The following is a 12,869-nucleotide window of genomic DNA, read 5'->3' as shown; positions in this document are numbered from 1 at the left end:
TCATCTTCGCCAGCGTTGGTGTTCGTAGTGGAGCAGAACGTAGAAGAGCATGGGGAACACATGCAACTCGGGCTCCATGGCGGCATGGTTCTTCCTTGAGTCTCCAGAGGTGAGTCGTTTCGCTTCTGTGCAGTTTCCGCCAGGCTTTTGATGTTGTTGGTACCGCCCCGGAAAAGGTGGTGGATTGGTGTGTCATTATACAGTGGGCAGAACATTGTCTTCCGCCTGGCTGTAGGCGGTTACCGCCATGGTGCCTGTTGATTTCGCACTGGCGGTCGGTGTGTTAAAGTGGCTGTCTGTCTGAGCGGTTTCCGCTGTGGTCATAATTTCATAGTTATTACCACCGGCCTGTTGGCGGTATTACCGCCACTATATCACCGACTGCCAGGGTTGTAATGAGGGCCTATATTCTTAAGGTCGACGGACTCAATGAGGGCTGGTCTACAGGATCTGATCCCCAGGGCATTGAATTCTTTTTTCAGCATACTTTTTCTCTGGTTGGCTGGGCACATACAGATGACATGCAGCAACACTTTATCGACCTGGTGGCGTAGGTGGCATTGTTGATTTCTTCTTTGGATGCCCTCCTTCCATTTTGGATGAAAATTTAGTGTTAGGATATTACCAAGTTTTAGCATTAGAAATCTCTGTTTTGTCTTCAGGTAGTAAGGGGCAACCAAGTTAGGAGACTCTTTAAGGGCTTTACAGGATTTTAAAACCAGCCACCCATGGAACTGCTTGGCTATTTCCTCCTTATCTTGAGTCCAACTTTGCAGTTTGATTCATTTATTTTCTGCTTTCCTAAAGGCTGGCCCAAACATGTTAAAGTCCCACAGGTCACCCAGATCCAGCATCTCAATACTTTTTTTTCAGATATTTCTTATAACCACCTTTACCTCTTTCAAGATTGATTTCCATCCACACTAGATTTGCCAGTGTTCCTTTGACAGATTGCCGCAGTTTGTGACAGCATTTTATAAATGCTGCAGGCCTGGCAAGTGACTGCCTTACTAGCGAGAATTCCAACCTAACTTGAGCACGTGATGCCGACCTAGGTAACTGAAAGGCTTGTCTATTTGATCTTATCATTAATTTATCCAGAGAAACTCTGTCAGCCCCAATCATTATTTCTGCTCCATAAGAAAGAGTGGGTAATAGTTTTGCCCTCATAACTGATGCCAGCGGCTTAAGAATATGCCCCTGAATAGTTCTTATTAGTGTTCCAAAGGCATGATTGAGGGCCTAAGCTTTTTCCTTTATCTCTTCACTTTGGGGCACATACGTGCCTCTCGAGTCTATCGACCACAAGGTAAGTGTAGGTGGGAGTTTTATTGATTAGCTTCCCACTTAAGCGCCAATTATGCTGGTTGGAAACTGCGATTAAGGGCAATCACTTTTGATTTGTTACAGTTTATTTCCAGGTCATTGCTCTGCGCATATATCCCTAAACAATTCAGCAGTCTTTGTAGACCTATTCTAGCATTACTGAGCAACAGCAGATCCTCTGCATACAGGATATTGCAAAGTTTCTGACCACCAATGCTAGGTGCATGCGCTAACTGGCCATCTAGATCCAAGGAGAGGTCTGCAATGTATAAATTAAAAAGAAGTGGTGTTAAAACTCAGCCTTGTTTTAGGCCAACTTTTGTTTTGACTTCCCTGGAAAGGTGAGTTTCCTCCCCAAGCTTGATCTTGTCCTATGTGTTAGAAAGAATAGAGTAGTCTGATGACACTCAGAATATTTGTCAGCAACCCCCAGGGCTGCAGTTTTGGTCAGAGTCTACAGCGGGGGGACACAGTCAAAAGCTGCTTTGAAGTTTACAAAGCACATTTAAAGTAGGTTCCCAATGGTCTTCTCTCTATTGAGAATCAGACCAAATGCCATGAGGTTTGTTAGGGTACATTGGTTCTTAATGGAGCCGGTTTGATTAATGGGTAATCTGTCATTGTCTATAGCCCATGACTCTAGATCTTGAAGAAGACACATGGAGAAATACTTAAGGTCCACATCCAGAAGTGCAATTAGGCAATAGTTATTTGAAGAGGTGGCAAAAACTCCCTTATAAATGGAGTGGATTATTGATCCCTTCCAGTATGCTGGGATGATCCCGGTTGCCAAGATATGATTAAACACTGCTGCAAGGAAGGTTGTCCATCTTGATGTTGAATGTTTAAACAGCGCAGGTGGTAACCCTTTGGGTCCAGATGCGCTGGTCAGGTCATGATTATTCAATGATCTTAATTATTTCTGAGGGCGTGAATGCTGGAGGATCTTGTGCTTCAGAGGTCCAGATGCCCCTCTCCCATTGTTTGAACATGATTTTGTCCTGGGTGCATTCCTTAAATTGAGATTTGAGATGACCGACCGATGCCTCCTCACTTATATTTGCATTATGGGCAGCTCTTGCGCCTTTTTCAATGTTATTAATGAGTTTCCACAAACGTTTTGAGTGGATGAGTTTTTTTTCATGCAGCAATTTGGCCCATAATGTTTCTTCTTTGATTTTTTTAATGGACCAAATCTCCTTTTTTTAATAATATTCTCTCTTCACTGAGACTTCTTAGTAATATTTCATCCTCTGGGCTTTTACATAATTGCCTTAGCAGTCTACCTACTGCAGATTTTCTCATACGCAATGATCGAGGAATGGATATTCCATTGCGGTGCCCCAAATGTGCTCCTTTGTTCACTCCTTTAAAATCATTCCAAGCTGACTACTGCTTCCTACCGTGAGTTATTATTGCTTTTTTAAAGGTAACACACTTGACGGCCAAGGAGGGAGCCGCACTGCAGTGGTAAAGGAGGGGCATGCCTTTTCAAAAACATTTTCTGCCTATGCCAGGGGGTCATTGATCGGAGTTGGGCGGTGTCCTCTTCCAACTCATGCACTCCGAGGGCAAATACATGGCTGTGGTGGGCAAGGTGAATGGGTAAGACATCTCAATGGTAAACATTGGCTCCAACGTTAATCAACCCACTTTCTTCGATCGCCTATCGTCCCAACTATCCACCGTACTGGAAGGTATGGTAATAGTGAGGGGTGATTTCAACTGTGTGGCGGACCCCGATCTCACTCCCTGCTGCTGGTTTCTCTGACCCACCAGGCCTCACGCGCATTTCGGGGCTGGTGTAGAGAACTGGGGCCTGCAGGACATCTGGCGATGTCACGACCCCCAGGAAAGGGATTATTCCTTTTTCTCCTTGTTGCACGAGCTGCATGTACAACTTGATTCCTTCCTCTGTTCTTCAAACATACACTCGTAGATAGAGGGAGTAGAGCACTTGTCCCGTACAATATCAGATCACAACTCTGCCTTGCTCCGGTTGAAATGGTCTAGGCCTTTAGTTAAGATCCCCACCTGGAAGCTGATACCCGAAGCCTGAGAAGCCCCCCCTGGTTCGAGATGCCATAGGGGGAAAGATAGCTAGTTTGCTGACAATCAGGGGATGACTTCTACCAACCAGATCAAAAGGGAGGCATTTAAAGTGGTCATCCGTGGTCACTGCCTGGTGGAGTCTGTGAGGGTGCGCTTTCCCATCTAGCAAGAAATCATAGCTGCAGAATGCCGGCTCTGCAGAACAGAGTTAGACTGACCGGATTGTCCTGACCTGCATTAGTCTCTTTTGGATTCCCGTGAGAGGGCTGAGGAGCACACTGAATGCTTCCGCTCCTTTGAGTACATTAAACAGTCTCATACTGAACGGACTGACTTTGTGCCTATAGACCGCTTTCAAGGCCTATTGACTGCTCCTACATGTTGTCAAGCTTATCCATTCGGACCAGACAGACGAGTTTCATCCCCAAGCACAATACTGCCTTCAAAATAAGATTGCTCATAGCTATCTTGGAAAATGCCGCCTTTCTGGCAGTTGACAAGGCTTTCTATAGCCTTGAATGGGACTATTTATACATTGTCATTGAACTTACCAGACTATGTAGCCTGGACACGCCTTTTGTATAACAGCCCTACAGCTCGGGTGCGAACAGGTAAGCATATTTCAGACAGCTTTAGAGTGGGGAGGGGCACAAGGTAGGGCTGCTCGTAATCCCCACTACTATTTGCCACTGCAATGGAGTCCTTGGCATCACTAGCTCGCTCTGGATTGCACTATGAAGGTATCCAGACTGAGGATAAGAACTAGAGGATCTCTTTATATGGAACCAGAGGATCGCTTTATACGTGGATGATCTCCTCATGTTTTTGCATGATACGGAGAGGGACCTGGGGGAAGCCAGAACACTAATGGAGAGCTTTGCCTGTGTCTCAGGGCTGTGGGTGAATTGGGCAAAGACGAAACTCCTCCCCACCAGCAGGAACGCCAATCTAAGGGACCCTCCACTGGATTTAAAGCTGATTGCAGCTGTCTCCCACATTTGGGAGTCAAAATTTATCATTCCCCTACCAATTTGTCAGAAGGGAACTATGGAGGAGCGATTCATAACTTGAAGTCGCACTATGCCTTTTGGCAGACGCTCCCATTATCTGTGGCAGGCTCCATTGCCCTCCTTAAAATGGTGGACTAACCTCACCCTTTAAACCTCTTCTAGGCTCTCTCGCTTTGGTTACCTCGACCCTTCTTCTCCGATTTAAATACTGTAGTTACTGCATTCATATGGAGCACAGGACATAGAAGGGTAGCGCTTTCCACCGTTCAGTGCCCATCATCACAGGGAGGGCTAGTGGTCCCAGATTTTGAGTCTTGCTACATAGCAGCTCAGCTGCAGTGGCTCATATGGTGGATGGGAAGCAGACGACCCCCCCCGATGAGCCGATAGATTGTTTTACCCCCCCAAGAATTACCTACTGAGGCTAGTGCTAAAAACACCCCCAACCTGTCCATACAGTCCCACAGGACAACGCAGATAAGCTGGGCCCAATGCATTAGAAAGACAAATACCAAGATTCCATATTCCCCCGCATTGCCTTTTGGGGCTTCCCTGCTGTTCAAGCATGACAATAGATGGGGAGGGCCGAGCGCCAGGATTGAGGCTGGAACTACCAAGATGGGTGACCTTTTTAGGGACTCCACTATACTCCCTTTTGACGGCTTCAGAGAAGAGTTTGGTATACTGGGAGCTCACTTCCTGCTTCACGGTTGGCAGTCATCTGACAACACTGGGGAATGGAGGATGTGGAAACCCGGGACCATCCCAGTTGTATGTATGTGCTCCAAGCGGCAGGTACATTCAAGGCAGTTACCTGCTTACACCGATACATGCAGGCTTAGGCAATGCGGCCTCTTGATGCCCTCTGGGCTAGATGGGAGGGGGACTTGGCAACCCCAATGCCGGAGTGGGGCTGGGAGATCATCCTAGATAGAATTCCAAAGGTCTCCAGGAATGCAAGATTAAAAATTATTTGTTTTTACATATTGCACAGAGGATATCTCTCCCTAGATAAGATCAACAAATACTTTGGCACACCTGAGGCAGCTTGCCCCAGCGCTGGATGCCTCATTCCTGCAAATGATATGGGCGTGCCCCGAATTAACACCTTAATGTGCTGCGGTCACTAGACTGTTGGCAGCGATCACGGAGAAATCAGTCCGACGACCCCAGCTCACTGTCTTCTACACTGGTACCCCCACACTTCTAAAAATAAGGTGAAGCAAATTTCAAGATCTCGGCCTAATACCAGCCAAAAGGGAGATCACCAGATGATGGAAGAGTCTCAGAGGACCTTCCCCACTATATTGGCGACGTGAATTAGAGAAGTGGGCAGGATGTGAGGGAACTCTCCTACTGAGAGAAGCGCTTAAGAGAATTGGTACCAAATGAGGTAGCACAGCCTAGGAGTTGCTCACTGAGAGCTTCAAGAGCTGGATCCCCCATAGAGGGGTACTGCATGAGATAGCTTCCCTAACAGCTAAACCTTACTGACACAGGCAGGATGTAGTTTGCCCTGGGCTGATAGCCTTCTGCAATAGAGGAATCATGAGTGTCGCAGATGAGCATATACTCTGTTCTGTTTCACAGGACTATTTAGGCCCCAGACATTTCAGCTCAGCAACTTATATTGGCTACCCATATAACGAGTGAGGAATCATGTATACAGAAATTGACAGAGACAAGTGAGCGTCCTACAGCATGCGTGATTCTACAAGAGCCATTGCACTTCAAAATTTTTCCTAGCGATAAACCCCAAACAACATCAACTAAAAATAAAAACATTGCATCACACTATAAAAACCACATAGTACTATCCCTCATTCCCACCCAAAGAGAGTTCCTGCTATATCCTCCTGCAATAACCAATTACCAATTGAAAGCAAAATCCCAGCCCCACTCACCACCGCAATTCTCTTAAGAGTCACCTAAAACAATAACAATACCACAACCAGTGTAGCTGCAGCTAAGGGTGCTTGGCCCAGTGCAGGCCAGGAACTCCAACCAAGGGAGGGCTTGGTATCCTGCACCAGACCAGGCACCCCCAAACCATCCCTGCCACAGTTCAGAAGTAGTGACCAATTTGTGAAGACAGTCATATTGAAAGAATGCAGGAGATCCCAACAATCAGATAGGCAGGGAATAGTAGAGGCAGTTCCACTTGGTGGACCCGGTGAGCAGCCAATGCACCAGTAGTATAGGCAAAAACAGAGGGAAATAATTATTAATCGCTATCAGGAATGCTCCACTCCGTCCATCTCAGGTTAATTGTTCTGGGTGTCCTGCATGAGACATAAACAAGTAAAGGAGTTTTGTGAGCACTAGGGTTGCTGCGGTTTGTAATGTGCCATCCGGTCACCTTTCAAGCCACCATCAGGATAGGTCAGTCCTCTGCTGTGATGTGCTGCATATTTGATCATTGCATGCCTCACCATCTCTGTTCTTGCCACGCCTGCGGTCCTCCATCGCAGCTCAGATCCACAGATTCCATTCCTTCAACAGCCGCTCAAGTAGTTTCATAGAAGTAAACCATAACTAACAATATGGGAGGAGCAAGTCTTGGCAATACTGCATCCTGAGGGCCTGGCAGGAGTAGCAGGAGGACTGGACTCTCGTAAGTCAACTCTTCACTACTTTCACCCCCTACCTGCATGCCATCACATACCCCCACCCCTACCCTCACCCCCATCATTCCACCACCTCACATACACTCCACCAACACAATCCACCCCTCCCACTACCAAGCCCTGAATGCAACACCAATGCATGGACAACACTCACAGACCTGCATGGACACTCATGACCAAAGCATGAACACTTGAGACAATCACCTATCCAACCAAATCACCACTCACACAAGCCTAAGCTGCCAGGGCAATCACAACCATACAGGGCAACACACCCATGCACAAGATGTCATACTCAGAAACAATAACACTGCATTTACATCCCCACAGGTAACACACACAACGTCACCAGAGAGGAGGTGCCAGCAAAATGCAGTCCCCCCACAGAAGAGGCCCACAGTGATGACAGCACCTCTGCGCGCCTGGATCAGGATGACCAACCTGGCCCATCAGGGACCTTCGGACAGTCGGTCACCCAGGCACAGTCCCATACCACCACAGAGTCTCCCCCCTCAGGAACACTAGCACAGCACCCACCCAGCGGGCCCATACCTCTGTCCCCAGGACACATCAATCAGCAGTGTCCACCACTACAGGGACCCCAGGCAACCCAACAAACACAGGACGATCAGGGACCTGGGGTTAGCGGCACTGGGCACACAGTTCAGGGGACAGAGGCACAGGACAACAGGGAAGCTGGGAGGACTGCTGTGCGACAGGGGGAGGACAGGCCCAGGGAACCGACTCTCCACAAGGCACTCACCAACATCCTGGGAGCATACACCATTTCCAGTAGACAATGGGCCAGATACTGGACAAGTTGCAGGAGACCCAGCGGCTGCAGGAGGGACAGTACCTGGGAATCAGGGAGGACCTGAGGGACATCCACACCACCCTGGTCACCATTGCAGGGGTGCTGGCAGACATGGGCAACACCATGAGGGAGTCAGTGGCACACCAACGGGCCCCTGTTACTAGCTACACCGATAAACAGCCCTCTACCTTCGCTGACGCTAGTGGACAGGAGGCCCGCCACAGGAACAACAGGCCACCAGCACCCCTCCCCCTGCAGAAGGAGAACCACTTCTCAAACAGTCCCTGCGATCCAGGCAGAAGCCAGAGAGCATTGCCAAGACCCCCGCAAGGAATTAAGACTCTCCTAATTGTCACCCTTGTGTCCCACTCTGTCACCCTGTCCACCTTGAACTGCCATTGCTCCCCTTCCTATGCCTCCTTGGACAATGCACTTGTAATACAAATAGACTGGAACTCTTACCTGGACTCTTCTCCACCCCACCCAAGCCTATAGCAATACCCCATCCACTTATTAGCACATAAATAAACATCCTTGTAAAAAATACAATTATTGAGTTTGTCAAGTGATTGAACTATGTATTCGTTTAACAATATGAAGATATTGCAATTCAACTGCACAGTAATGTATACACAGGTATGACCTGTAGTTTACTGCAGTCAATACACAAGGAACCAGAGTGGGGCACATATATCTGTAAATAGACATGTCAAATGGCACAGTAAGTGGCCATAGTAGTGGGAATATCAGCCTGCCAGTGACAATTTACAATACAAAACTGCAATGGAAGGTGACGTTACAGTGTCTTACCTGTGTGTCACTGGAAGTACTGTTGTATGATTGATGTTCTATTGTCCACATCCTCATCCTCTGCCTCCTCTTCGTCACTGTCCACAGGCTCCACCGCTGCCACATGCCAATCTCCAGCCTCCTCCTCCTGCAGAAAAGGCACCTGGCGACGTAAGACAAGGTTGTGCAACATGCAACATGCCACGATGATCTGGCAGACCTTCTTGGGTGAGTAGCACAGGGAACCACCTGTTAGATAGAGGAACCAAAACCTGGCCTTCAGGAGGCCGAAGGTTTGCTCTATAATTCTTCTTGTTCGCCCATGTGCCTCATTGTAACGTTCCTCTGCCCTTGTCCTGGGATTCTCACTGGGGTCAGTAGCCATGAGAGGTTGGGGTAACCAGAGTCGCCTGCAAATATCGACGGATACTTGTTAGCCAGGTACTAAACCTTAGGGCCAACCCCATACGCATACACCAACGTATATTGGGTGGGGACTATGGGCTCATCTATTAGCCTCACCCAGTGCCTCTGGATTTGAGCCATCACATATGGGATGCTGCTATTGGCTGTGACATTCCTGCTGCCAAGCCCACTGTCACTTGGAAAGGACCAGTTGCCAAGAAATGGAGCACAGATATGACTTGCACAAGAGGGTGATCCCAGTGGGGTGACGGATAGCAGAGATCAGGTTTGGCTTCAATTGGGCACACAGCTCCGCGATTGTGGCTCTGTCAAGTCTGTAGGTGAGGATAATGTGCCTGTCCTCCATTGTTGCCAAGTCCACCAGGGGCCTGTACACAGGGGGATGTCTCCATCTCCTATTCATCCTCAGCGGGTGTAATCTAGAGGGCAAAACGATGAGTATCTGGTCAGTATGGTGCCTATGTGTGCTGTGACGCAGTTAGGTGCCATGGCCTGCCCCCACCCCCACCCCCCACCCCCCTTGAAATGGCATCTGCCTGTCCTGTGTGGACGGACATGTGGAAATGAGGTAATGCCGCTGACGTTGTGCGCCGTTGCGGGAGGCGGTCGAGTACCGGCGTGCAACTTCTCATTGGTTGGCATTGGGCCCTATGGGTTACAGTAGCCAATAGTGATGTACACCAGCGGTGACGGTACGCAGCGCTGCGGACGTGACCACCATTTTCTATCTGTTCACTCACTTGCTACCTGACCTTCAACAGGAGAGGACCAACACTGCATGTGCTGCTGTGACCTGTGTCTGGAACCTACAATGGCTTGTGTCACTGGGGAAAGGGCACCTGCCTTCACCGCTGCGAGTTGGAGAATGGTGGATGGGGTCGTACCCCAGTACCAATTGCTGTATGGGCCTCCAGACCAACAGGTGAGTACACTGTGAGCACGATGCATGGGGCATGAATGCATGGAGTGCTGTATGTGAGGGCCTCGTGTAAGTGGGGGGTGATTGAGGGGTCCTGGGCAGCGTGCTGCATGTATGGTGGGCAATGTATGTGCTTAATGGGATGGGAGGGATATGGTGGGCCATTAGTGTAACAGGCAGGAAGGTATGTCTGATACCTTTTTTCTATGTGTATTTCTCTGCAGGTCAGCGCCCATCAGAAAAAAGGGTATATGGCGTGCCATCGCCAAGGATGTGCGGATCCTGGGGGTCTACGGCAGGTGGAGCACCCACTGTCGCAAACAGTGGGAGGACCTGAGACGCTGGGCAAGGAAGACGGCAGAGTCCCAGCTGGAGATGGCCTCCCAAGGAGGAAGGGGTGCCCGTCGAAACCTGACCACCCTGATGCTCTGCATACTGGCAGTGGCCTATCCAGAGCTGGATGGGTGCTTGAGGGCATCACAGCAGCTACAAAGGGGTCAGTACAGTTTCACATTATACCACTTGTGCGTGGTGGAGTGGCCTTCGGGTGGGGGATGTGGGCTTGTTGGTGTCCCTAGGCCAGGCCGGACATTGCAGGGTAGGTTCCATGTTGGGCAGGGGCTGATGAACTCCACCTCCAACCAAGCTAGTGGGCATCCACTACTGGGCAGGGCTCTGTGGGTCTCAGGTATGCTACAATTGGCGTTAGGTATTACTGTCCATGGCCTGGTGATTAGTATTGTGACTGGTAGTCCACTGCTTAGTGCGTGTGTTGTACGCCAACGGTGGTGTTGTTGCTGCCATTGACCAAGTGTATCCTCTGTCTCTAGCCCCCTTTTGTTTTGTCATCCTCTCCTTATGTGTTTAGCATCATCTGGAGGAGGAGCAGAGGCACCGGCGACAGAGGGAGCTGCATCCCACAGGGCCCATGAGGCCGAATCCACCAACGGTGAAGGCACCAGTGGGACGGAGGGCGAGGGGAGCACCACAGCAGAGACAGGAGGGGACAGTTCGAAAGTGATAACTCCTCCTAAGGAAACTCCCTAGTGGTGGCGGACAGCTCTGTGGCCACCCCAACAACAGGTACAGCAGCCACCTCCGTACCAGCACCGCCTTCCCAGCAGCCCCTCAGCGAGTTTCCTGTGCCCGCTCACCCAGGAGGGTGAGCATCTCCTTCGCCCCAGTCACCTAAGGCCATGCCCCAGGTAGCCCTGCTGTCCTGAGTGAGGAGGCTATTGACCTCCTGAGATCCATGTCTGTTGGGCAGTCAACAATAGTGAATGCCATCCAGGGGCTGGCCGGTTATTTGCAACAAACAAATGCATTCCTGAAGGGCATTCACTGTGGCATGGCGGCCCAACAGAGATCAATCCAGGTTCTGGCCTCCTTCATGATGGCAGTCATTGTTCCTGTCTCTAGCCTCCCCCTCCAACTTCCTCTGCCCAGTCCCATTCCCCTCAACCCCAACCTATCCCAAGCACACATTCAGACCAGCATGCACCCAAGACAACACACAGGAGTGGCTCAGGCAAACACAAGCACCACACATCATCCCACAGGCACTCACACAAACGCCATCCATATGCAGATGCAGACACACCAACATCCACTGCCCCCACTGTGTCCCCCTCCTCCTTGTCGTCCACCTCCCTCCCAGTAGCATCTCTACTCACACCAGCATGCACTACATCCACATCCACTGCCTCTATCACCATCATGCCTATCACTACACGCCACTCACTTGCAGTCACCACCCCCACTTCCATGCACATGTCCCCTGTGTCCTCTCCCACTGTGTCTGTGCCCCCTCCTCCCAAAGTACACAAACGCAAGCGCTCACACACCCAACAGACATCCACCTCACACCAGCATCCAGCCCATGCACCTGCACTCAAACACAGCAGACAGATACCTCCAACAACCACTCCCTCTTCCTCCACTCCCAAACCTTTACCCTCTTCCCACCCCAGTGTCCCTAAGAAGCTTTTCCTCTCCGCCGTTGACCTCTTTCCTACCCCTCCCACCCCGTACATCACATCGGGCCAGGATGGTTAGAACCCAGGCTAGCACCTCAGCTACCCAGTCCACAGCCACAGTAGTTTTGGCAGCTACTGCAGGTGCGAGAGGCTCCAAGGAAATACAAATCAGCACTGGCAGTGTGCCTGCACCAGCTGCCAAGGGGAAGGGCAAGGATGCACCACCAGCTGGCAAGGGGAAGGGCAAGGAGGCACCAGCAGCTGGCAAGGGCAAGGAGGCACCACCAGCTGGCAAGGGCAAGGGCAAGGAGGCACCACCAGCTTACAAGGGGAAGGGCAAGAAGGCACCACCAGCTTACAAGGGAAAGGGCAAGGAGGCACCACCAGATGGCAAGGAGGCACCACCAGCTTACAAGAGGAAGGGCAAAGGGCCAGCCCCTGCAGGCAGCAAGGACAGGAGGACTGGTGCTGGGACTGATTCTGAGCCCCCAACATCAACCATGGCGCTTCAGCCGTGCGAGGCTGCAGGGGAAGGGTTTGAGCCTCCCCCTAACACTGGCAGCCCGACACCAGCACTGCCACCTGCACCACCACCTACACCACCGCCAGCACCGCCACCAGCAGCAGCAGCACCAGTTGGCATCCGTCTATGGCTGCAGGGGAAGGGCTGGAGCCTCTCCCCCACCACTGGCAGCACCAACACCAGCACTGGCACTGCCACCACTGAGCATCCGTCACCACCGGCAGGCAGTGTGTAGTCCTGCCTCTATGGACTGTGATGCATCCTGACTACTGCAAATTGTGTGGGTATGACACCCAGGTGAGTGACTGTGACCTTTCACTCCCCAAGATCTGCATGACAGGGCAAAAAGCCCCCTCCAGCCTCCAGAACCAGTGGAAGAAGGCATCCACTCACCCCCTCCTTGCCAG

This window comes from Pleurodeles waltl, chromosome 6 (assembly GCF_031143425.1).
Source record: "Pleurodeles waltl isolate 20211129_DDA chromosome 6, aPleWal1.hap1.20221129, whole genome shotgun sequence".
Taxonomy (NCBI): domain Eukaryota; kingdom Metazoa; phylum Chordata; class Amphibia; order Caudata; family Salamandridae; genus Pleurodeles; species Pleurodeles waltl.
This window is presented reverse-complemented; position numbering follows the sequence as displayed.